We start from the raw sequence: 27633 nt of genomic DNA, 5'->3' as shown, positions 1-27633 counted from the left end.
ACTGAAACTGAAACTGATTAGTAAATCAGTTTGGGGCAAATCTCTTTAAAAAAGAAGTTTTGAAAAAAATCATTTTAATGCTCAAATGTTACATTTTCAAAATGACACATTCCATATTTCTGAATCAAAACAACTTTAATTTCTCATGCCAATTTACAAAAAAATGATGAGATTTCAATGGTTAGTCTTGTTTCTGGATGAGAACATTTTTAAAACCTCTCAAATTCTCAGCAGTCAGGAAAATCATTTTTAGTCCTGGCTTCCCATCAGGACTTACTTTTTAATCCTTTCACCATCATTCACAGGAGTGAAAAAATCATTTATACTTAAAAAGTCATTTCATTGACTAAGGGTGGAACCTTAAAATTCTTTGTTTCCTAAATTAAGGGAAGTAGCCTTCTCCAAAAGGATTGGGTAATATTGGAACTCACTCTGAATTACATTCAATTTCTTCAAAGACGGGTTGAAGTTCAAGCCTCCAGGACTATTTACAAAGCCTGTTTTCTATTTTTTTCTCCCTGGATCAGTCAGTTACATCAATGAAATTAGTGCTAAAGAGGCATAAAATGCTTAAGGGTTAATAGATATTTAAAACCCACTTTGCACAAATAGAAATGATTATAGTAGGTGTAAGACTTTGGAGAACCAGGCCCATTGTTTTAACTATAGTATTATATAGCCATTTTTCCTGATTATATGTAAGTGGAAAGAATTTGTTTTCTCACTAAAGAAATGCATCCTAAATTTTATAAAAAGAAGGCAGAATACAAAAAAAGAAAAAAAAAGAAAAAAAAAAGGCTGCTTTCTCAAATTCTTGCACCTACAGTTTACTAGGGTTACTGTATGTCTGGGTTTTCCTGGACATGTCCTCTTTTTTGGACCCCTTGCTGTGCCTGGGCAGGTGTTTTTAAAAAAAGCAAATGTCTGGGTTTTCTGCTGTCCCAGCCTGGCTGCTTCAGGATTGGAGCAGTGAACAAGGTGATTGGTTGTTGGGGGTCACATGTTTCCTGTACAGGCTCAGGCAAGCCAGCAAGAGAGAGAGAGAGAGAGAGAGAGTAAGCAGCAGGACTGGGGGGTTGGGCAAGGGCTGTGGGTTGAGAGTGAGGGCCACCATTGGGGGGAAGGGCAGGGGGCTGCGGATCAGGAGTGAGGGGAATGGGGGATGAGACAGGTGACTGTGGATTGGGTGTATAGGGCACTGGCAGTGCCAGGGGGCTAGAGGTTGGGAGTGAGGGGCACCAGCAGGGCTGAGGGGCAGGTGTCTTATTCGGATCTGGAAATATGGTAACCCTATAATCACACTACATATTATTATATCATTTAAGCTCTCTCAGTAGCAGATCTATTATAAAGGTGTTAGGCATCCCTCCACACCATCCAACCTGTGTGGGAAAGATTATTTACAAATGAAAGAAGGAAATGTTAACTCTAATTGTGTCTTTTTTCACAGACTGCTATAGTTCATCATCAGTACTGGAAACACATGATGATAGTTTCTTTTACAAGGGAAAAATATTTTAGAATGTTCTTAGTAGTTACATAACAGGAGAAGGGATGAAGGGATACTATCCTCCCATCTTCATGAACACAAATGCTTACTCACTGCAGCAGCTCAATGGTTCTGCTGTGTGGGCTCACTTGTTGCAGAGAACTTTCCTTGATCAGTTCTCCTTCAAAGAGTGAACCAGTGAGGAATTAATGGGGTGCAGACAGAAGTGCAGATCCCAGCTGTAACTCAGAGCATTTTCTGCAAAGCGTTCTGAGTTAGAACATTACTCCAGACCAAACAGAAGTTCATTGTTGGTTCCAGGGGGAGGGGAATCTAGCTGCGGGCTGGGATCCTGCAGCCAGGTTTCCATAGAAATGGCCAGGGCTCTCTGCCAGTGTTCTCTGTTCTGAGACTGGGAGGGGGGAAGGCAGCAGAGGAAGCTGGTTCTTGGGGCTCCCCACCTGGTTCTGAAAGGTAGGATGGGTGAATTGGAGCCCACCTCCACACTTTGGGGGGGAGGCTACAATGCACCCACCCCACCATCTAGTCCGGGTTGAAAGACCCCCGGACTGAACTTCCTCTGCTCTCTTTCCCCACTCCCATTCTGAAAACAGCAACAGGCTGGGAGCTCAGCAGACACAAGTTACAGAAGATGCTACATTTTTAAATGTCTGATACCTCATGAAATGAGCAGTCAGATTTTCAATCAATTGGCTATTTTTGAAGCTGTCTGCAGCCATGTTGCTCTGTATCCCAGTTCTGGGTTGTGAGACTTTTGTTTTGCAGACTTCACCACCTTTTAAAATTTCTTTTCCAGATTATTAGTAGATTCTAAGTAAAACTGAGGCTGAACTCAGATTAGTACCCCAGACTAAAATTACTGGCAAATTTAGTATCTCAAATCCATCTGTAAAACTGAAATCAATGCATGGTGACAACTTGCTGCATACATTTCTTTCAGCTTGGTATTTCATTGCTTTTCAGCCTTTGTTTGGGGCCCTTCAGACAATTTGCAGTACATGTGGCAGTTTTACAATCCAAGACAAATTTAATTAATTTTTTGAATTCTCAGAAGATCTCCAAACTAGTTTTACAGACTCAAGAGATAAATTTTGAATGAGTATTTAAATCTTTTGAGATGAAACCACCACTTATATCAATTTATTTCCTTTCAAAGGAGAGTACTATATGTTACAGAGAGACTCCTACCTTCAGACAAAATTAAACTACTTGCCTAGGGCTGTGAGTAGTGTTCTACTTCCAAAGAATCATGAGGCTAACACACTATCGGGATAGTGACATTGTTCATAACTTTTTTAACAACAGTTTCAATTATTTTTTTTCCTCCTTCGGTATCTGCCCATTGGTATAATAATTTTCTTTATTTCTTTAAATTTCTTTTTCTTTAAGATAATCTTGTAACAAATGCTCTATGGCTATGGTTTTTAAAAAAAAATATAGGGCAACATCCTTAACTGGGGAAAACAGGTGTAACTTCACCAGCATATACCAAATTAGGACCTGCCATTCTGGGTTTATATATCTAGAACTGTAGATTAAATTTTGACAGGGTGCACTTTGGTGTTCCATTTATATATTTCTTTACTGGCTCTGTACTGTCATTTTGAATTTTCAAACTCACCACCCAGTGGCTTTTATATTACATCTATTGAGTTTTTATTTCAAAAGAGATGTGTATTATCCCCAGTTTATTGTAAAACTGAAATACATTTTCACTTTCATTTATTATGAGTCTGTTGTCTTCAAGTGTTATGATTCTGTCTTCCTGCTTTTGAAAATGAAAAGCAATGCATACTTCTGAACTGTTTCTTTTCTTTACATTAATATGAGGATGGGACAAAAGCATGGCTGTGCAGAAATGTGGAAGACTGCAGTTAACAGTGCTAATGATTGTTGTAGCATCAATACTGTGCTTCAGAGCAAAAAAAAGATTTCTGCAAATTTCTTGACTTGCCTGCAGCCAAATCCATAATACCCAATGGGCTGTCGTTAAACTATATTTCACCTTATTTCTGAGGTGTTGAAATTTTTTAAAACAATACACTGATTTGATTTATAGAGCTTGGTCCTAGCCAGAATCCCTGTTGTGAAGGCTTGGAAAGGTGTAGCAATAAAAAGGAAGTAATTCAGTATAAAATTGGTGTTAACATGTTCTTAAATGTTCTTCATTGCTCTCTTCAAGTGTATATAAATTCAGGTAGAAAAGATATTTCACAGGGAACTAGCAAATAGAACCTGCAACAGAGTTGTAGCAAACACATAGATCCATAATATTTTTCCATGGCTGCCAATCATTGAGGATCTTACAAATTTTATTTAAAAAACTAAGGGCAAGCTTGTAGAATTTCTGTTCACACTGAACAAGTACCATTCTCCTCAAGAAGTATCATTGTAGCCAAGTGTACAGACACATTATAAGTCTCAGAACTGTTCTTACCTAAAGCAGCTGGCAACAACTGTATCCAATAGCATCATCTTATATGTCAGGCTTTTGAGGAGTGACTATACCTCAGATTTCTTACTGGTCACTAGTCTTGGTCACCTTTCTCCATTTTTAGTGCCAATGAAGGTTAATTTTGCCTTTTGAATAAATTTTAAAAATAATATATCTTCCCAAGGTAGACAAAGTCCAGTGAATAATAGTTCCCATCAAACTGGCTTCATCTTCTAATTCTGTAGCCTCACTTTACTTGTCTGCTCCAATTTATACAATAAAATATTGATTTTGCTGAAATCGCTTTGTTTTCCATAGGAAAAATTCAAATAAAAAGTTTTGTGTTAGATTGACATGAATTTGTCCTTGCTGATACCTCATGAGATCTGTAAGCGTTGTATTCTGTGTCTCAAATCTTCCCTCTGGGCTGGGCTTCCTGACTGAACACGAGGGACCTAATGGTCAATCCCACTGGACCATCTGTGTCAGGGTATCTCTTTTTCTCTCTTGAGACCCACACCAGGTTCCTCCTCTTCCCTGATGTTGCTCTCTTACTTGGAAGAATGGAACTCTTCAGAGAAGTTACACCAGGGATGTTTTGACCCTCCATCTTCTACTTGCCTTACTCTGTGTTAAAAAAAAAAAAAAAAATAGATGAACCCGAGGAATATTTTTGAAAAAGAATTGCAAAAATTTTAATTATATTAATATTTTATGGGGGTAAATCTTAATTAAATGTAAAGTACCCTCTATCTATATGTAACCTGGGTAGTACCTGGTTATATACTCCCCTCTCCAATCAAAGGGAAAGGTTAGCAGGGCAGATGCGCTATGGAGTGAAACTGCTGGCTGCACACAGTGTCGCTCCTTCCCCTATAGAGCCAAGCCAGGACACTCTGTGAACTAAACTACATGCACATTTATTAATACAATAACCATAACCATATGAAAGGAATATATAAGGAATATATATATAATCTATCTATTCCTTCATTCCTTCCATATGTATATATACACACACACATAAAACTTGGAACTATATGCAATATATACACTGCTTTACCCTCTCCCCCCCCCCCCCCTCCCCACCCCAGGATACAGATAAGTAAACTAGAACAAAGGGTAAGGATCAGGCAATATTAAACTCTATCTAAATACCAACTCGCAAACATAAAATGCAAATACACAAAATATGATGTGCTGACTCACAAAATATAAGGTGCATGAAGATGCAAATGAACTGTTTAAGGGACACCAAGGTCCAGGCTGTTCTGGAGCAGTGGCTGTGCCCCAGTGATAAGGAGTGGGGAGAAGATCCCCAGTGCCCTTTGAGCCATCCTCACCCCCGTCAGAATATCCCCTGATGGAGAAAACCTCCAAAACCCAGGGAGACCCACCCCTTCAGGCTTTCTCTTCAGAGGCCAGTCTTTCAGATGGGGTGGGATGGGGGGGAGATCCCTCCTCCCTTGCAGGAACCCCCTTCCCTGGTAACTCACAACTCCAGGGACCTGGGGGGTCCTCAGCTCTCTGGGTGAGTTGCTTCCTCCCTTGATGAGTCCCCAGCTGCCTTGGGCTCTCTCTGGGCTGCTGGCCCATCTGGGGCCCTGTGCACCATCATGTGCACCAAGGGCCTTGCCTTGTTGCTTGGGGTTGGAGACCCTAGTCACCTTATGCGATTTCAAGGTCTCAGTCCTCTCCTGGACCCTCTGTGTAATGGTTTTGCACCGACTGCCTGGCCTTGTGCCAGGGGTTGAAAGCCTGAGTGACCTTGAACGGTTCCGAGGGCCTTGGTCCCACTCAGACCACTCTGTGCACTGGCCATGCACCACTGCCTGGCCTTGTGCCAGGGGTTGGAGATCCAAGCCACCTCGAGTGGCTCCCAGGGTCTCGGTCCACTCCTAGACCTAGTGTGCACCTGTCATGAACCACTGCTTGGTCTTGTGCCAGGAATTGGAGACCCAAGCCGCCTCGAGCAGCTCCCAGGGTTTCGCTCCATGTACTGCTCATGCACCGATACCACACTTCTCAGCGGCAGGGCTGGGGACGCGGCCGCTCACAGCTCCCATCCAGTGAAGAGGTCTTCGTGCTCTTCAGGGCAACTGTTTCACTCTACTGGCCAGCTCTTAGCAGCTCTTCTTTGCCTGCTTTCTTCTCTGTCCCTTGTCACAGCCACCCATGAGCCTGGCACGCTGTTCTTTTATCACCTCCAGAGGCTCTGCCCCCGGATTGCAGATGAACCAATCAGGAAGAGAGGGGTGTAGGTCCAGACACTTCGTCTCACCCCAGGTAGGGGTGGGGCAAGTCTGTACCCAGCCATCATCTGATTGGTGGGAATGCCCTACCAATCATTTGAAGTCCTTTTCGAGCCAAGCTACTGTTGGCAAGCTCGCCACATATATTTTTATTTACATATGGATATATTTAAATAAAATAAACATGAAGTTGCAAAACTCCTTTAGTGTTCATGTCTCCCACATTGGATATTTTGATGTTTCTCATTGATTAGGTCTCCTTTTCTTCATCTCCTACATTTTTGTTTTATAACAGGAACTTGGTAACTTTCCTCTTAGTTCCTAACAAATAGCTATATCTAAATTAGAGCTGGTTGAAATTTTTAAAAGAACCATGTTAACTTCAGTAGAATTTGGATGGGGTCCATCATTACCAGTACTCTTACTGGTGCATTAATCTTTCTCTTCTTTATGTTATTCTATTATCTCTATTATTCTCAAATAAAACTTTTTTTTTCGTTAAATCAAATGGAATTAATGACCATGGTTGATATTAATCAATACTGAGCATCCTTGAGAGAAAAAAAATCTATTTTCTGATCTCAAGAAATAGAAGAAAACTATCTAAGCCCTGGGTCAACCATGAGAACATGTTTATGAACATGAGCCTTCAATGTGATGCTGCGGCTAGTAAAGCAAGCAAAACGCTGGCTTGCAACCATAGATGCTTCTCAAGCAAATCTCAGGACACCATTCTCCCATTGTACTCGGCCTTGGTGAGGTTGCAGCTGGAGTACTGTGTCCAGTTTTGGGCTCCACAATTCAAAAAGGATGTGGAGAAGCTTGAGAGGATGCAGAGGAGAGCCACACGCATGATCAGAGGTCAGGAAAACAGACCTTATTATGAGAGGCTGAGAGCCATGGGACTCTTCAGCCTGGAAAAGCACAGGGGTGATCTGGTGGCCACCTATAGGTTTATCAAGGGTGCTCACCAGGATCTGTGGGAACATCTGTTCACCAGAGCGCCCCAAGGGATGACAAGGTCAAACGGTCACAAACTCCTCTGCGACTGTTTCAGGCTGTATATAAGGAAGAACTTCTTTACTGTCTGAGCCCCTAAGGTTTGGAATAGACTGCTGCTGGAGGTAGTTCAAGCACCTACTTTGAACACCTTCAAGAGACAATTGGATGTTTATCTGGCTGGGATCATAGATTCATAGATTTCATAGACGTTAGGGCTGGAAGGGACCTCGGAATATCATCATGTCCAGCCCCCTGCCCGAAGGGCAGGAAGTCAGCCGGGGTCATAGGATCCCAGCAAGATAAGCATCCAATTTACTCTTGAAGGTGTTCAATGTAGGTGCTTGAACCACCTCTGATGGCAGGCTGTTCCAGACCTTGGGGGCTCAGACAGTAAAGAAATTCTTCTTTATGTCCAGCCTGAAACTGTCTTGCAGTAGTTTGTAACCGTTCAACCTCATCATCCATTGGGGCACTCTGGTGAACAAACATTCCCCCAGATACTGGTGGTCACTCCTGATAAACTTATAGGTGGCCATGAGATCACCCCTGAGCCTGTGCTTTTCCAGGCTAAAGAGCCCCATGGCTCTCAGCCTGTCTTCATAAGGTCTGTTTTCCTGACTTCTGATCATGTGCGTATAACCTAGCAAGCACCAGGCCAGGGGGAGGTATGGTGGTGACACCTGGCCTTGAACTCATAGCTTGCTGGTATAGGACTGAGCACATACACCACCCCGCAAGAAGAGCCCCATCATCCCTATGATCCCTGCTGAATTCCTGCCACTGGAGCAGGGGGCTAGACTCGATGATCTTCTGAGGTCCCTTCCAGCTCTAATATCTATGAATCTGTGAGAATAATGAAGGCTACTCAATATTCTCAATTATTCTCAATCTGTGAGAATAATGAAGACGCTACTCAAGCAAGTAGCGTCTTCAAACAATCAAATATTGTTTGAAGACGCTACTTGCTTGAGTTTTTCTTCAGTTAGGACATCAGGATTTGTCTCTTAATAGCACTGTTATTACTGTTGCTCAGGAATGTATAAAAAAATCTTAGTACTAACGTTTTCTTATCCCTCTGGCATGCTTAATAGGAACTGAAGTGTTTCAGATGATACTGGGATGAATCCAAATTATCCATAAACTTGGGTTTTGGGCAGGGGTTCGGAAAAATTATGAGAATAATTATTTTAAGTACTGAGTTTTTAATTAATGCATAACCAAAGATTTATGTGAAGTTGCTTTAAAAAAAAAAATATCTAATACCAACACAAACTCCTAACTTTTTGAAAGGGATTTTTCTAGTCACTTCCAAGCAATTTCAGAAGTGCTCGCAATTAACTGACACTAATTGGATTTCAGTGTTTCACCTCCTCCCCTCTTAAGGAAACAAAATGGACAGCATTTCTGAGGTAAGGAAAGGAAACTTTTACTATTTACTACTGAAGGTGTAAAATAAATAGAAACCTCATTTGCTACAATGAATAAAAAGTGTAAAATACATATAGTTAAAAAGAGAACAGTATTATTTTTGGATTGTCATGACATCTGTGCTTACTTTACTTTTAGGGTCACATTATGCCTAGCTCACATATTCATGAGGAAGATAAAGAGAGTACAAGAGTCACTTGTTGACAGCTCCCGTGCTGGGCTCTCATGGACTGTTTGTGGCTAGGTTAACATTTTAGAAGCAGTTAGGTGTAGGATCCTCTAGAAAATAAGAACTCTGTGTTGTGAATAACTTTGATGTTTTTTGTGCTGGCATCCAGATAGAGCTGAAATTTTGGAAACTTTGTCTTGAAATTCATAAAGAAAGAACCAGTATTGATTAAAGTCATTTTCACTGAAAAATTCCCAACTGGCTCTAGATGAGAGGGGATATAAAGCATTGGAGCCAAATTGCTCGGGACTTCAGGGAAGCATTGTAGCTTAATGCAAATAAGACAAGGAAACATAGCGTTGTCTATGCTGGATCCTTTAGGTATATGTTGAGTGAAAAAGGTGCTTCCAGAAAGTTGAACAGAATTAAACTAAGCTGCTGTTTGTTTAGACACCAAAGCCATGATCTCTACACATTCAGACAGTATAATCTGGCTCCCAAAATCAAGAGACTGGCTTAAAAAACTTGCTTCTTAAAAAAATAAATAAATGTAGAGTTTTTATGATCTTTCCTTTTGAGATTTTAGTCTTGACTTCAGACTATTTTTTTTTTTTTTTTGCAACCAGAGGGCTAGAAGGAATGTTCTAATACTAGAATAAATGAATGACATAAAGTTAGAATAAATAAAAAGAAAAAGAAAGATTTTCCAATACTTCTATGATATCAGAGATGAAAATAAAACAAATTATCATGAGACTTGGGATAAAAAAATCATAGGAATTAGTAAAATATTTTGAGCAAAATACATTTTTCTCACCACAAACCTGGTTTCTGAGTCTTACTTAGAGCTATCAAGTGTCAGAAGTTATGTCTACCCAAAGATAGAGGGATTATTTCCTTTAGATGCCCTGGATTTTAAAAAAATATTGAAATTTTTTTTATGTAAAATATTAATATTCTACACCGTACTCCCATGAAGCTCTGAGGGTGCAGAAAAGGAAACTTCTCTCCATGCATTGGACATATTAGTATTTGAATCCAGTCTAGTGTTCTAGAAAGGATCTTCAGGGACATCACCCAATCCCCTGCATAGCTACAGCTTTACTGTTCCTAAACCATCTCTGACAGATTCCTTTCCAGCCCCTTCTTTAAAATTTATAGTGAGGCAGTTCTATAAGCAGCCCTTTGATTTGTAGCTAAAGCCCATTACTTTTTTTTTTTTTTTTTTTTGTCCTGCCCTCTGTGGCAAGGAGTACATTTTCTTCCTCCACCATATGTCAGAATTAAAATATTAGAAAACTGTTGCCATGTCTTTTAATCTCTGTTTATCCAAATTAAACAGGCCCAACTCCTTCAAACTTTATTCATATAGCTTTCATTCCATCAAATGCATCTTTTTTAATTAGAGAAAAAAAGAAAAGAAGATTCAAGATGGGTATTCACTAAGGCCAGCTATAGGCATTACACTTTTACTGGTGTAAGTGATTGGAAACCAATCTACACCCATAACAAAACAAAAGTTTGGCAAACACAGACTGGTTTAAAAATGGCAAAAACCCATCTAAGAAAGCCCCCACCCCGCCACCAAAAGAATGTATGTTCTGTTTGCTACTGATCTGAACTACGCTGCTTACATAAAACCACATAACTTAGATCAACTCCAGTTTGGACTTTTTGACTGTCTGTACCTAGCTTCTAGGTTTAACTTATTTTTTATTATTCCCATGTGTTGATGCATTTGTGAGACTGGTTTACCCTACTCAACTATGCATCGTAATAAATTTGCCAGGGGACGGGGGCAGGGACGGGGATGGGGACCCCTCTCAGGGACCCTCTCAAGGAGCAGGATGGAGAGGAGAGTGACGGGAAGGAGGACCCAATCCCTTTGTTACTCTCAAGTCTCTGGTTTTGTATTCTCCTTCCCTCCTGATGACTCTTCATCCATAGCTATCGCTGATTGGTCTCTCTGTGTTTGTCACACTGTTCACATTCTGTTTTATCAGTAATTCCAAACTCATCACAAGCCTTTCCCAAAACAATAATTTCAGGCCCTCTCTTTGGCCTTGTGGTCTGGTACCACCTTATTTCATGTTACGAAACTGTGGTACATGCCCCCAGTTTCTCAGCTACTGACCCTGCTGTGTTAGACTGCCTGTCTGCTTCTGAAGACTGGAAAACTGTGTGTGTGAGTCCCAGCCTTTTAGAGACCAATTAACCCCTGCCGCCCATCCTGAACCATTCTAATACATATCCATATACCTATAAGCCAATTCCCAAACAGCAAATGTCTAAATACCATTTTCAAGCCATCAGCCATCAGAGAGAGGAAAATAATACATGTCAAGAAAGACTGGTTATCCACAAATTTAGTTGAAAAGATATTTCTATAGACAGCAGGTTTGGAGAATCTATAGCAGTCTTTCAGTGCTGAAGATGTCCAAATGGCAAAAGAGTATCTTATGACAGACAGATAAATAATGTTAGTGATTCATCTATCAAACCAATTTCCTATTTGTCCATTCAGTCAATGTGAGTATGGAAAGCGGTGGAAATTGAAAAAGGAGCAACCTCCACATGGGTTAAATCTGTTGTTTGGAAATGCAAAGCTATACATGGAATTGATTGATCCACACGTTTTAAATGAAGATGGAAAATATGAACCTTATCCACTGAAAGCTGTTCAAGAACTGTTAAGCTCACCAAAGAAAAATGCATGATACATATTTTGGCATGTCAGGTTAGATGAGTAAAAGTCTAAGCTAGGGGCTTTTAGTACACCATGTGGGTGTGATAGGTTTAAGTGAATAACATTTGGTATTAGTTCTGGTCCCTGGGTATTTCAAAGCGTAATTGCATAGATCTTTGAGGGATTACAAGGTGCTGTAATGTATAATGGATGATGTTTTAATTTGGGTTAGAGAATTTAAATAATACAATGGAGAGTTTAGGCAAGTTTTGCTAAGAGAGGGGAGGAAAAAGGCCTAACAGTGTAGTTAAATTAGTCTAAGTAAAGTTATGTACACTGGTGATGGTTCTACAAGTGGCCATTTACACTTGTGCACAGCACATGAAGAATGGTGGGATTGGTGGAAGTGCCCAGAGATTTCTGATTTAGTTGAATCTATTTCCACAGGTGTAAGTAATGACACCAAGTACAAGGCACTGAAGAATTAGGTCCAAGCTGAGCGTGAAGTATTACCTGCTGGTCCAGATAAAATTAAGTCTGAGCTGATTCTCATTTACTTTAAGGTGACTTTACTATGCTCTGCCAGTGGAAAGGATCCATTTCAAGTGAGTTTTGACATGAATGAATCAGACCCTTCTCTTTAAACAGAATTTCAAGAAGACATTTTAACATGTTTTACAACATTTGTATGATAAAGAAGAATGCATAATCCAAAAACAAGACACTTAAAACCACATGGGTTCTAGGAATCAAGCTAAGCATTTTTCCACCTCACAATAGGTTATAGACAAAGATCTGTAAATAGCTTCGTGGGATGAAGCAGCTCCATCTGGAAAAAAAACAACATTATTTTACTTTTAAGTAAAGTATTTGGACAAATCTGATTTTGCTTCTTCATCACTCATTGCTTACAACCAGTTGTTTAATGTATTAATAGCATCCTAACTCTAGTGATATTCAGAGCCATATTGGGCAGAATTATATTTCATGTAGTAGAAACCCAAAGAGCAGCTTGCAGCCAATTTAGAGTTAGTTTCTTGTAGTCCATGTAACTGAATGCAGTTAATTTGGCATGGTGCCATCCATGAGCAGCGAGAGGTAGTTAGCTATGGTACTCTGAAGTCAGGCAAAAGGGAGGGTAGATATATGCACCTGAGGGCCCTGTTAGATAGTACATATATTATGCAATTAACTGGTCAATTGTGCAATATATTTGGACTGGCCATGCATGCAAAGTAAGATTCACCACAAATACAAAACAATTATCACACAATTAACTGGTTAATCATGCAATAAACTTTAGGCCAGCCACACATACAAAGTAATTATCACAGGATAAAAGTGACTAATTAGTTATAAAAAGATCCAACCACCTATAAAGTTAGTGCTTGAAAATGTGTAAGAACTCTGTAGCTGGTTTCTATCCAGCTTTTATTTGAACGTGTAGCAGGCCCCTTATACATGAAATATATAAGGTATAGAGAGAGCATAAGTTTACATGAACTCAAGTTCACTTTATCAAATACTGTGAAAGGACAGTATTGATTAGTGTAGAAAGTGGAGTTAGTAAACTGCTGTATGCTGTCTTTTTCACAGCATTTGATGAAATGAACTCAGGTTCATGAAAACTGGTGCTATATGTAACTCTAAGTTACGTGGTTGCTTGCTTATCTTGGACTGTTTTGGGCATAACAGGGATCCTGCTTTTCTCTGGTAAAAAAATCTCCAATTTTCAGATTTAAAAAAGTAACCCCAAATCCACATCTTTCCATGATCAAAACAAAATACCACTAACATATATATCCACATCTGTGGAGGGTGATGTGATCTGTATAACTGGGGCATCGATGCACTCAAACACTGCATCCAGATGAGTGTGCACATGCCTCTTGCCCCGCCTCAAAGCCCTTTGAGGAGGGGCAAGAAGCACCTGCAGGAACAAAAAATATCCAGGGGTCTAAAAAAATGAAGTTTAAAAAAGCGGAACAAGGCATGGTCCCGGACCGTGCCCTGAGGCAACCGGAGGCTGGGTGCTTCACGGAGATGATCTGGCTGCCAGAGTGTCTCTGTGGTTGGCCTCTCACCCTGGTACTGAAACACGAGGCTGGCTAGGCCATGTGTTCAGCACCAGGGCTCCAGTGCCAGTGAGTAAGGGGTCGGGGGGGCTGGAGGAGGGGGGAGGGGACCATGGGGGGGACCCCTGCTGGTCCCGCCCAGTCCCCTAGCCCCCTGACTCCTGCCCTGGCCAACCCCTCCCCCCACCAGCCCCCCTGAGGTCCCTGACCCCTGCCCTGGCCAGCACCTCCCCCCACCAGCCCCCCCAAGGCCCCCAACCCCTGCCCAGCCTGGCCCCATCCCCCCCACCCCCTAGTCCCCCTTAAGGTGGGGTGGGGGGGATCAGTAGCCCTGATCCCTGCCCCCTACCCCATAGTTTTACCCCCCTCCCCCCCAAAAAACCCCAGTACTTACCAGCAGCTCCAACTGCCATCTGGTTGACTGGGGCTCCACCTGCACACTGCTGGGCAGGGTGACAGCCCCAGTGGCCCCAGCCTGGGCCCTCCTGCCCCCCCCACAGTCCTATGCTGCCTGGGGGGGCTCTGCCAGGAGGCCCTGGAGCCCCCCCTCACCCCTGCTTCTAAGGTAAGCAGACGATTTTTTTTCTCTGTTTTTTTTTTCTGTTTTTTTTGTTTAAAGTGATGGTGCCTGGGGTTGTTGGAGCAGCCATGGGGACCTGGGGGTGCAAGTTGGGGGGTGATGCTGAGTGGGGCAGCCATTGGGTGGTCTGCGGGAGTGGGGGGTGGGGCTGGGTGGGGCAGCAGCAGCTGGTGGGGAATGGGGCCAGGTGGGCCAGCAATTGGGAGGCTGGGGTGGGGCATGTGGGCCTTGTAGGGGGGTGGTGGCCCCTGTTGGGGGACCATAACCCTTGTGTGGGGGCGTACCCCTTGTGTGTGGGCTGTAGCCCTGTTGGGGGGCCATAGCCTTGTGTGGGGGCTGAACCCACTGTTGGGGGGGCTGAACCTCTTGTGTGGGGGCCGCAGCCCTTGTGTGGGAGCTGATTCCCCTGTTGGGGGGCTGTAACCCCTTTGTGGGGTCCATCACCCCTGTGGAAGGGCAGCAAAATATATATTCATGAATTCATGAAACATGTAGTTAGAGTTCACTTTATTATTATGATAAGAGATATGCTTTAACACTGTAGATCTATCAATAAAACATTGTCCAACTAATAGCTGTCTCTGTCTCACTCTCCTTATAGTAGTCTTTTGTTTTACTTGTGGAGGAACATGGATTTGTGGACATTTTACAGAGTGACTTCGGGATTTTTTATCAGGGATTTTTCAGTTTTCCAATAGGAAACACCAGAATCCTTTCCAGGGAGGCCAGTGGCGGGACCCTGCCTGTTCAGAGCTTGCACCTTGGACCCAGCTGGCTGTGGCTGATCTCCTGGCCAAATGGGGCCAGGAGGACACACTTTGACAATTCAAAGCAGGCCACCCCACCCAGAACATCTTCCAGGCGATAGCTGCCCAGATGGCCGGGAAGGGGGCACACGTGGCAGTATTGCTGCACAGAGGCCAGCCCTGCAACCACAGTCCACTGGCAGCTAGCCCAGAGGGGCAGATGCCTCTATTGGCTGTGCAGTACCCATCCAGGTCTGGCAGGTGCACAGCAGGTCACAGCCAAGCAGAAGCCCCCACTGCCAGACTGCTGTAGTGGATAGAGGGTGCAGGGAACTCTCAGGGCTGCTTCAGCAGTCCAGCTGGCACAAGGGGTAGTGTCCCCAGGTACCAATTGGCTGGGCCCCAGAAGCTCCTGAGAACTAGAAGCCCTGAGCTACTTGCCAGGGAGGCTTTTTATACTGCTGGGAACAGCACAGGTGCTGGCCCCGGGTTCTAGCTCCCCCTGGCTGCAGATCCAGGAGGAGCCAGGCGGGGTTACTTTGTCCCAAGTGGCACAATTTGCTCCACAACAAAGTGCAAGGCTGAGCACGTGTGCTAAGGCAAAAATCCCTGGCTCAAATCTGCACTGCTTCTATTTGAGCTGCTGCAAACGCATGTGCTTGCATGTGTGGATGTGCCCAAAGGCTGCATCCAGACAAGTGTGGATGTGCAGTATGTGGCACTGCAGTCTTGTTTGCCATGCCACACACCACACATGCAGGCATTCCTCATGTTGATACCTTACAGCATTGGGGGGGGGGGGGGGAGAGGGGAGGTTGTTGACCCTGGGAGATCCCAAGGTCAAAAAGCACCATACCTTAAAAAAGCAGAGTGGCACATGTGGCGGCAGCATACACAGCCCAAAACCAGAGCCTGGACTGCCAGAGCCATGCTCTGGCTGCCAGCCAGGCTCCCAGATGCAGGAGCACTAGGGCTGCAGCTCCTGAGGCCCCCAGGACTCCAGGTAAGGCTGCTGGGGCCAGCACAGTTGCTAGCCCCAGCTTCCCCTACCCCACCTGGGGTAACCTGCCACATGCCAGAGGGCACATGACATGGGCACTCACCGGAGACAAGTAGTAGCACCCCAAAGTGTGCTGCTGCTTTTTGCCCCCAGGGAAACAAAAGTCTGTGCTTGTGTGGATACAGCCAAAGTACGTATTGGAATTGTTTTTATACTACAGTATGGTAACAGAGTTAGTCTCAGGCTATCATTGATTGGTGAAATAGGATCCTGCCCATTTTTCTTCCAAATCTTGTCAAAGAGTTCAAAATATTTTGTGAAACCCTAACGTCTCTCTGAGTTACTGAAAATTGGGAAACAGTGTGCAGGAAGAGGTTAGAACATGAAAAGTATTTAAAAAGACAGTCTTACTTAAACACAAAAAGAACACTATTGGTACGTTACAAGGTAGAAAAAAAACCCTCCAGGAAAGTTGTTAAATAATTGGTATGTATAGAAAATTAATAGTTATCTTCAATTCAACACCATAAATATTTCCAATTAACATTTTAGCATGAAGCATATGGTTAAGAACTTAGGTTCAATTCAAGCAGAACACCATTTGGGATTTAACTGATAGGTATTCAGTAAAACTCCACAGCATATTTAGCAAACAGCAGCAAAAAATGTGTGACCAATTTAATAAGCATGTGCATTGGGAGTGGCTATAAATATGTTTCTAATGAATACCCAACTACCCTTGTGAAATCATCATTTGTGTGCTGGTCTGGCTTTTTAAGATCCCCCTACCTTCCCCTTTGCAAATGAACTTAGTGTATATTGAATTACAAAAAACAAAAGAAAAACCACATGCAAGATAATAAAAGAAAATTCTGAGGTTCAAACATCTGTTACCAGAAGGATGTATGCAGTAGATTTATGTCTAAAATATCCTTCTGGATACATGTATATGTGTATGTATGTATGTGTGTTTATATATGATGTAATGTAATATAAATCTATATTCCCCTTAAAAGGTTTTCCAGCTCAAAGTTCATCGCACATCTGTGATGGGCTAGTAGAAAGTTGGTGTGATGTCTCCACCTTATTGTTGAGCAGAATTGTGGGCTTAAGTCTACTTCCATCATAGTTCTTCTTTTTTATATATGGCTCCCTCCTCATACAGTGGTCCTTGCTGGGTTGGTACAAGTGGCAAATCCATTTTCTCTGACTGCTTTTGAAACTTTGTCACAATTTGGCTTATAGGGAGCACAAGCATGCCTCATGTAATTAATTATAATGATCTATATTGAGGGAGAAGTACAGGGCAGGTGGTGCTGGTACTGATACCTTTCCTAAAATTATAGTTTGAATTTCCTAGGAGATTCACCAGACAGGGAAGTCTGTGTTGTGCACTTCTACTTTCATTTTCAGGACCATGATTCATAGATGTAGGCTTTTTGTTGGAGCACGGGGTTTCATATTTTGTACACAGGGTAATATCCAGACAAGCACACACAAGCAGAGGCATGGGTTTGCTGGAGCAAAAATAGCAATGGCACAAATGTGTACCACTGTTTTTTGCTGCTCTGTGCACCTCTGCACGTGGGGTTTGGTCATTTCCCTGTTCCTCCTGGTGTGCTAGACGAGCCAGGGGACAACATGACGGTGGGGGGAGATGCTCTGGCTCCCAGCCAGAGCCTCTCCTGGGAGAACCAATCCTCTGTGCCTGCTCATGCATGCTCCTGGAGTGTGCGTTGTGCTTTTTTTGTTACCAGGATTTTCTGGTAGCAAATTTTGCCCCCGTGATGAAAATTTGTAGCATGGGGCATGGTTTAATGTGTCAGGCATGTGGTTCGTGGCACTGCAAAGAGGCTTGTGACACCACATATTTGAAGTGCCTGCACTTTTGGATCAAACCCAGTGTTCTATCCCTCAAGATGTTCTGCTGCAGAGATATGACAGCACAAGCTGGGAGGAGTGGAGAACTTAAACATTTAACCAAAAGGCACAAAAAGTGTATGTGTATGCTGGTGTGGGGTGATGAGTGAAGCAAGCAGCTAGTGCAGAATGAGATCCAGCTCTTCATATTCATTGACAATAAGCAAAATATTCCTGCTCAGAAGAAAAACTTAATCAATCAAGAAATTATTTTTAAATATCCTTAAAATTGCTTAAGTTGTCTTGATCCTATATGCTAATGCTCTGATTCATGGGCTTCAGTGCTGTAGGTAGCAATCAGTCTTTCTAGTGACTGAACACAATCTTTTTAACTCGCATCCTGTAAAATCCACATTAAGAGGCTGCAAGCTTAATTCATTAATCTTTTCATTAATTTGTTATTAGGCAATAACAGAAATGGGGTATCAGGTATTTATAGTGCCTATTCTATGCAAACCTTAGACCTCTGATTTGTGGAACATGTCATTGTAATGATTGGGTATATATTTCAAACATCTCTGATTAGTATTTCTGGATTCATCTGATCAAAAACCATACAAGCTAACAAAAAAGATGACTGGTTTACAGCTAAACTAATCTAAAGTAGTTAAAACATTTTTAGACAATATACATATACATATGCATATACATATACATATACTGATCAGTGTTGACAGCTTGGATGACAAGTTTTAGCCCAATGGGATTTTAAGAAGCTGATATATTAATCCCTACAATCCAGGTTTATAACGGAAAACCTTATAGCTTCTTACCAGTATACCTGTCAAGAGCTGTTAGAATACTGACATTTAATACAAAAAGTCTTTAAAATATTTTATTTAATAAAAATCAAATATTAAAGCATCTTTTATTTATTTATTTATTTATTTTTGCTTAGGATCAAAGATATAACTTTGGGGATGTGATAAGTCCCTCAACTGAAATTAATTTTTATAGAAATTCATCATATTTTCCAGTTGCATTTTTGTATCAATCTAATTACAAGAATCTGCATAGTAAATACTCCTTTTCACTTCCATGACACTTTCCAATTAAATATCTCAGAGGTCTTTGCAAATATTAATGAAATAAGCCTATCAACAGATGCGTGAGGGGTATGATCAGTACTGTTATCCACTTTTTATAGACTGAGAAACTGAGGCACGTATGCATTTGCAGGTAACTTTCAGTTGGTCAGTTATATAGTGGTATTCACAATACTTAGTTGGGTGCCTAGGATTCCAAGACAATGTATAGGAAGACATACAAAACTCAGACTGTAGAATGGGTTTCAAAGCTGCCTAATGTTATGTCTACACCTCCTCCATAGTGATCCTCAGACCACAGTCAAGAAAAAAAAACTGTACACTCACTTCCACCTTGTATATGCTGTTTATGGGAAAATGTCATCTGGCTGCTTTTTGGTTTCTTTCAGGATCTGAGTTTCAGGTGATCCTGAGAACATTTTAACACATACTTCAGATGAGTTCTTTCTTCACTCAGCAAGTGTGGAGTGGGATCAAGCAGGTGGGGCTTGTAGTGAAGACAACTGCAAAGACATAAATCTAAGAAAACCAGTAAGAAACACCAAGAGGGACAGAACTCAGTGGGCGTACTATATGTGCAAATACTGCTGGCTGGGTTCACTATGCAGTAATTTACTCTGGAGTAAACTCACCCTGGCCAGGTATCAACATGTATGGGAATTCGGAAGCAGATTTGCTGCTCCTGGCAGTAGTCCGATCCCACCCCCTCTGGCGCTGCATCAGCCCCCTGCAGCAGCCCGGGGGCGCGGGAGTGGGAGGGGGCGGAAGCTCCAGCCACAGCTGCCTGCAGCCAGCAGCCATCTTTAAAAGCCAACCCCACCCTGGCTTCCTGGCCACCTGCCTTCCTGGCCAGAAGCAGGCTGCAGAGCACTGTGCCAGTATGCTGCAGCTCTGTTGCCAGAGCCTGTGCCCACTGCACCATGGCTGCTCCACCCCCAGGCCCTGGGAGTGATGTCTAGCACCCGGGCTCCTGCTAGATACCTTGGTTTCCCTACCATGGTGACTGGCTCCTAGCCCAGGTCAGTCTTGGTCCTGAGCACCCCCTTGCAAAGCATTGGCACTTGGCCAGGCTCACTGTGGCATCTCAGGCCCCCTGAAACTGCTGCTGCCACCCAGACCCTGTACTGTTGCCCAGACCTCTGAAGGAATTCCAATGATGCACATCTGTATGCCACCAGCAGTGCCATTCACATGCTTCTGGGCCTCCAGACCCTCCACCTGTGGCCCACCTAGCCAGCTGGGACTGCTAGTTGCACCTCATCCAGAACACCTGGGATGATGAGCAGTGGCTAGAGTCATTCTGGATGACCTGGGCCACCTTCCAGGACCTCCTTGAGCAGCTCTGCCCACACTTAAAGCGGTAAACCACCACCATGTGGTGGCTCCTTAAGCTGGCTACACCTGTCAGCCTGCACAATGTCAGCCACCTCTTCAGCATGGGCAAAGCGACCACTGGGAATACCAGCCTGGCACCCTCTAGGAAATGGTGGGGCATGCTCTGGGTGTATGACCCTGATGAGGTGATGGAGGGGTTCCACACCCTGGCCTTCTCCCAGTGCATTGAGACCCTGAATGGGACTCACATTCCCATCGCCTGCCAACCCTGTGGCAACTGCCCCTACTACAGGTGGTGGGGCTTCCACTCGGTCATGTTCCAGGCTGTTGTCAACCACCACAAAGCCTTCACCAATGTGAGTGCTGGCTGCGGGGGGCAGTACCCATGATGCCCACATCTTCTGCAACTCTGCCCTGCCAGCCATGATGGAGAGTGGGTGCTTTGTGCCAGGGATGCTGGACCTTCAGCTAGGTGTGGTAGCGGTTCCACCCCTCCTCATCAGGGACCCTACCTACCCACTCCTCCCCTGGCTCATGCAGCCCTACACGGGCCAACTGGACCTCCACCAAGTATACTTCAACAGGTGGCTGGGCTGAACCTGTGCATTGGTGGAATATGCCTTTGGCCACTTGAAGAAATGCTGGTGCACCCTTGAGGTCACTGAGGTGACCTTGAGGTCACTGAGGCCAACATTCCCTTGGTCATCATCACAGCCTATGTGCTGCATAAGTTCTGTGAGGCCCAGGAGGAACTGTTTTGCAAAGCCTAGGCAGAGGAGGGACAGTGGGTGGAGGACACATTTATTTAGCATGTCACATTGGAGGTACTAAATTGAATGCACGCTAGGAAAAGCATATTAATTCATGTGGAGACATGCCCAGTGTGGTTGATCCTTGCCTAAGAAGCTGTGGACTTAGTAGGGGCTTATGGGCTTATCTCAGACTGTTTTAGGTCATAGCAAAATTTTTAAATGAGTGAGGCACTTAGAACTGCTTCTGAACATGTACTTCAACCTAAGTCTAAGTACTAAGGGATCTTAGAGGCAAGTAAAGGCTGCTAAAGATGTGCCCAGGGATGGGAGGAAGGTGTTTTAATTAGAGTGGTTCCCAGACAGCCACTCTAATTAAAATGTCTTATTGTCATGTGTATTAAGCTCCTATATGTTTAAAAATGTCCATGGGACACTTTATCTAAACCTCATTTGATGAGGTTTAGATAAAGTGCCCCATGGCCATTTTAAAACAAGCAGGGGCTTAATACATATTACATTGTGGTGATGCTGGAGTGTGCTAATTAGAAAGCCAGAGAGCACATGAATAGGCAGCTAATGCATCTAAGAATCTAAGCAGTTCAGAACAACTAAGCAGGCTCAGTTTGGTTTTCTTTTTGTGATTAGGTGCTTAAATTCCACCTAATCCTTTTTAGGTACCTCATCTCACCTATACTTTTGTAGTGGGAGTCCCAGTTGAGGATGAAGATGACTACCCCCCATATACAACCCATGTGCAAAAGTGAGCTCCAAACCTAGAAATATGCAGTTCAAGTGAGGGGCTTGTGAGCCATTTACCATATTTACTCTATTCCAAGATAAGGTGTTTTCCTTATTTAACATGGTGGGGGCAGGGAAGGAAATCCCTTCATCTTGGAAATAAGTATGAATTGGCCAAGGGGCAGGCAAAAATAAGTATGAAGTGGTCTGTGGTCCCAATCCAAAGCTTTAGCTGCTACCTGCACCCCACCCACCTCTGCACCTTGCCATCTCCCCTTCCACCCTTGCAGCCTCTGCTCCATGCCTGCCCAATACCTTTGCTCTGGCACTGGCAAGCTCCATCACTGCTCCAACCTGGGGCATGGAGCAGGGCTGGCACAGCTGCTACAGGATCTGGCTGGAGGTATACTCTCTGCTCCAGGCTGCATCGGGGATGGAGCCTGCCTTCACCAGAGGAAGGGTAAATGGAAGGAGGAGGTGCAGGAGGGAAGCAGAGGCTGTGGGGGGGACGGGAAGTAGAGGCTGTGGGATGGGGGTAGGAGAGAGAAAGGAGGGTTCCAAGGCTGTTGCGGGGAGTGGGGAAGCAGGCACAAGGGGAGCAGGCAGCAGGGGGCAGGTGGTACGGGTGACAGGCAGCAAGGGGCAAGCTTCTTCCCATCCTCACACTACCTGCTCCCTCCACACTGCCTTTCCCCTTGCAGTGGTGGTGCGGGACAAATTTAAGACAAAATTCCAATAATGAGATTTTATACATAAAAAAATTATAACAAATTAATACATTTTCTATATATAGAATCTAATTGGAAGGGTTGTCTTAATTTCAGGATTATCTTAGATTTGGGTAATTGTGATATGGTGGATATAAGCACCTAAAAAGGCACTTGGCATACTTAACTCACCTTATACCCAATATTCCACTGCAGCGTTTTAATTTGATGTCAGAATAAAAGGGTCAAAAGGTAGATGTTATGATTTTAAAAGCCTTTTTGATATTGGGACTTAGGGCCGGATCAAGCTTAGTAAACTGAATATTTAAAAGGGCACCTAAAGGTGGAATTGAGTGAGCCAGTAATCATCCTGAATGCCTTTACTTTATTGGATACAAGCCCTTGTGTTATGTAAATCCATTCAGCTTCTATATTTTAAACAACAAAGTTCCCTATGTGCCTAAATTAAGATTTTCTTGCATTCACAAAAGTACCTCAGTCTGATCATCTATCTCCTTATTTATTTCCTAAGCTCCATGGTATTTAGGTAGAAGGCAAAATTGCATCTACTTAAATTATTTTGGGGGACTTGATTCAGTAGGCTTTGACTAATCATGCCTTACTGACACCAACAACTGATTTGCGTACAAAGTCCAGTTACTTGCATTCAAATTCCCAGTCAATTTTACTCAACCACCCGTCTGGAGAAGGATATGCTGCTGCACTCCTTTTGTACAACAGCCTATACCACACTCCCAGGAAGTGAGAAACCCTAGTGGTAGGGCTTTTTCAGGTTGAGAGGTTTAAGCATACACCTCCAAACTCTGAGGAAACTGTCAATGGCCCTAATCAAGGAGCTCTCTAAGGTCCTTGTGGACTTGCTTTGCAACAGCCGCTACTGGAGCAAGTCATGATCTACCTGCTCAACTTAGGGAGTAGGCTGGCTGCTCTTTCCATCTTAAAACCCTTCAGTAGATGCTCTTTGTTGGCAAATCTTTCTTTGGGAACAGCTGACCTTTATGTTCCTGGACCTGGGCCTTAATTCAGAGCTTTTCCACTTGGATCCTATCTGGGAAGAGCTCTCCTTTAAGTGCAGCCCCCTTTGATCTACATAGATGATTTTTTGTCATGATGGGCCATGCAAGAGGCACTCAATGGTTAGCTAACCCCAAAATAGTGATCGTATGAATGGTTGGGAAAGGATAAGGGTTGTCAATCTACTGGTTATCATGTAAGTTTGATTGATGAATACTTCAATGCTCAGACCATTATACGACTATGTATATATTCTTTGTGGGGTTTTTTTTTTACTTTTTTGTTTTCAACATTTCTATAATAAAGGTCAATTAGGTCTAAGAAAAGTCTTTCTGTCTGTCTTATAGTCTATTGACAATTGAAGAACACCAAAAATATAACTGTTGAAGTTAAGAATATGTTTTAAAATCATCAGAATGCCTCAGACACCAAATTCCTGTTCAAAGTGCTTCATTTGGTCATGATGTTAACTGTGTGCTCCATTGCAATGCCATTCAGCTGCCTAATGTCATCTACAATGCACTGAGGCATTTGGTGGATCATATGATGATGATTTGATCCCCATGACTCATAGTCCATGTGTCAGATATTCTAGTCACCAGGGATTTTTTAAAGAAGTGTGTCAGCCAGTGATGGATGTCAAAATGTTATAAAAGCGATGCCATTGTTCCAGCCAGATTAAACAGACTTTTTTCAGAACTCCAGCAGCTTCTCTCCTGTCACAAGTCACCATCCAACTGTCGGTTGAGGACTTGGGGAAAGGCAGTGAGAGAACATCATAAAATTATGTTTCTAAAAAGTGTGGATATAAAATAATTGCTCGTGGTCAATTAAAGAAGAAGAATTTTCCACTTCAAATTATATTTTTCTACTGTATGTCAACTTCTCTTCCAAAGAATAAACATATGGGCTAAAACTATTCAGAAATCTAAATGCACAGTGAATCCATTTTTAAAACCACCTTGGAGAGAGGTTTATATCAGCAATTTCCTACTACTGTACTGGTACACAGTTCAGCAATCTGTTTTGTGACTCTTTCACAAGAAATATCATAAGTTTAAGGGAAAAGTTTTCACATGTGTAAAATGAAATTTTGTATCCTCCGCTTTCACAGTATTTCATACTGTTTTGAAAATATTAAAGTTAATTAAAAAATATAAGTGGTTGTTCACACCCAAGGAGGTAAAGAAGTTCAGAATCCAGTCCCATATGTTGATCTGAATTTTGCAACTGGCCCTTATTAATATAACAGGCTATGCCTTATTCAAACAGTCTTCAATTTTATTCTGTTCTAAATTTTGATCCTAATTCAAAATCTGCAAATCTGGCCCCCTTTTCAGCCAAAGAAGCATATTGGCAGTGATACAAGTATATTTAAGGATAGTCATTCTCAGTTTTGAAGAGAGAGCATTGTTACAAATTCTGATACGTTGAACAGAAGCTGTGATCTGACAGAAGCAGCCTTATTCCTGGCCATACCATTATATATAGCTTAATAGCACCATTAATTCAGCACAACAGTGACCATATGGTATCATTTCAGCTGTAGGGTAGCACTGTTTTAAAAAAAACACAGACAAAGGTAGTTCATTTTGTAATAACTTGGAAAAGTACTGGGCTTTCCCCCACTCCTTTCCTCCTTTTAAATTACCAAAAATTTACAGTGAATGCAGGGAACTGGTGCAGTAGATGCTAAAATAACCTGTGAATTGGAGACCAGCCCCATGTGTTTGTGGTTCCTGATGAACCATGTGTGACATTTCTTATTTCTGTTTAATGTATGAGTATATCCTGATCCCCGATGAGATTCCACATAGCATAAAAAGCATCCATCTTAAGTAAGTTTTTATGGAAACGTCTCGTACCTTCTTCGTAGCTGTTGTTAGGTTTTATCAGTTCTGACTGAGCTCCCTAAGGTGTAAACATCTGACTTAAACTAATTTGATGCAGTAAAAATGAATATTCCTTCCTCTCACTCCTTTTCTGTCTCTGAATAAACCTGTTATTACTGGTGATGGTGACACTTCATTGAGATTGCCTCTTCTTCTGCATTATACCAACCCCCTATATAACATTTAAATGCATTTGTCGCAGTCTCATTCTCTTTTCCTTTCATGGTTGTTAAAATTCCAAAATAATAGGAAAGAGCAAAAAGAATATTATTCTTAAGGCTGGCAGAGGTGAATCAGCCAAATCTGAGGCTGAAATGACAAGCACATCAGTCACTGACACAAACCAGCTGCCAGGCCTCTTTATATGCAAGTCATTCAGTGAAATATCAAAACGTGGAAAATATAATACTCCTACCAACATTTCTTGTTGAATTAATGCCCAGGTGAGTTCTTCTGAAATACTGCAGTTGTATCTTAGCAAAAACAAGAAGCAGTAAAGCATCATGCTTATTAGGACCCAATTTGCCACAGTAGCAGTCAAGTGCTTCAGTCTCTCCCAGTGGCAACACGGAGGGAGGATTGGGGATAGAGGAACTTAAATTAAATTCATAGTGCAGTGCACATTTAGAATTCAATATTGACAGCTCTAATTACACACACCTTTCCATCACGAGTTCATTAAGTAAGAGCAAAAAGGCTAGAAACAATAGTACCATATTATTAAAGCTAAAGAAAAAAAGAAAAAAAGGAAGAAAGAAAAAGCCCAATGCTTCAAAGCCTCTGACCTTTCATCTTCCTTTATAGCATATCCAGGAATGTTGTTTGTGGCATTTGTGGGTGGGTTGTTTTGTTTTTTTTATTATTATTTATTGGTAGAAAAAAAAAAGCAAACATTAAGCTGTTCTTCAAAATATATCCAGGAAGATTATCAGAGCACAATGTCAAGGGAAATAAGTGTCATCCCCTGCTAGTGAAATTCACTGCTGGGCAGGAGGGCAGCAGTAAACTAGTGTGTCACTTTAGTCCTGTTTACCAGTTTACCATCCCTGTCACATTCCATCATGAATGCCATGGCAAATACAAGACACTATGGTCAGCTGACCTTGGATGTTTCCTCTGCCTCTGAAGCTTGAACATATACAGCACCAAAGGATCCCCAGCCACAAAGGTAAGAGGACTTGTTTACTCTGGGGTGCAGTATGTGGGCAAACATTCACTTCAGTTGAATGTAATGGGGAAGGTATTTGCTGTAGTGGGTGTGTATGCAGTCTATGCTCAGTTAATGAGCCCTTCACATTACTCCTGCCTTTTATACCCATGTAGGTTCTTTGCTTTCTGATTTTTTAATGCTATACAACATGTTCTGAGCCCTAATTCCTGAAAATGAGTCCTCTATATAATGCATCCTATGCCCATCTCAGCCATTGGCAGCACGTAGCGGGTGCACATGGGTGCGCATGCACTCTCTGAGATTGGCTGTGCCACCCCTGAGAGAAGCACTGGTTGGTGATCAACCACTGGGAGCTCTCCTTCCCCCCGTCAGCAATTAGGAGGGTAATCCTTGAAGCAGAAAAGAAAACCGTTCCCATGAAGAGGAAAGGTAGCAGAAAGGCTGGCAAGCCCTCCTGGCTCATTAGGGACAACACGGTTGGGGGGGGGGGGGGGCACCAGTCTCCCATGTCAGCCACTATGACTGCCTTTAACTACCTATTCTTTGGTACACTGTGGGCATGTCTACATAAGATGTTTACTGTGAAGCAGACTAATTAGCTCTGCAGTAAATGTCTCATGTCTACATATATGACCCTATTAGGCGAATGGGGTACATGAACTGTGGTCATTCCTCAAGGACACGATCCTCAAAGCACAAAAGAAAACCATTCCCATGAAGAGGGAAGGTAGCAGGCAGGCCCTCCTGGCTCAATAGGGACATTGGGGTCCTCTTGAAAAAGAAAAAAGAGGCTTACACACAGTGAAAGCTAGGGACAGTACAATAGCGGTCTGCAATAGCAGTCTGCACTTGTAGGGATATGATTAGGAAAGTTAAGGCATCGACTTAGTTTAAGTTAGTCAAGGGAGTCAAGAAGAAGTCCTTCTTTAGGTATGTAGGGAGCAGAAGGAAACAAATGGAAGACAAGCAAGATAAGGATCACAGGGGGCATGGTGGGAATGATAGCCTTCCCACTGTGGATGCTGAGCTGGTGCAAAACTAACTAGGAAAGCTAGACATTTATAAATCAGCAGGACCAGATGAACTTTACCCAAGAGTGCTGATAGAGCTGGCTGAGGTCATTGTGGAATCCCTGGAAAAGCTGTTTTAGAAAGT

At 42.8% G+C, this 27633-nt stretch overlaps 1 long non-coding RNA gene across 1 annotated transcript in view; it reads right to left on the bottom strand.

The window, feature by feature from the left end:
• Positions 1–3804: 3804 nt before the first annotated feature.
• LOC109286385 (uncharacterized) overlaps positions 3805–27633 on the bottom strand; it is a 30306-nt gene continuing 6477 nt past the window's right edge. Inside the window, exons 2-3 of the long non-coding RNA XR_009460441.1 lie at positions 19176–19351; positions 3805–4571 (exon numbers count right to left, since the gene is read on the bottom strand). This is a non-coding gene — a long non-coding RNA (uncharacterized LOC109286385). The remainder of the gene's footprint in view (positions 4572–19175; positions 19352–27633) is intronic.

This window comes from Alligator mississippiensis, chromosome 1 (genome assembly GCF_030867095.1).
Source record: "Alligator mississippiensis isolate rAllMis1 chromosome 1, rAllMis1, whole genome shotgun sequence".
Lineage (NCBI taxonomy): Eukaryota > Metazoa > Chordata > Crocodylia > Alligatoridae > Alligator > Alligator mississippiensis.
This window is presented reverse-complemented; position numbering and strand designations above follow the sequence as displayed.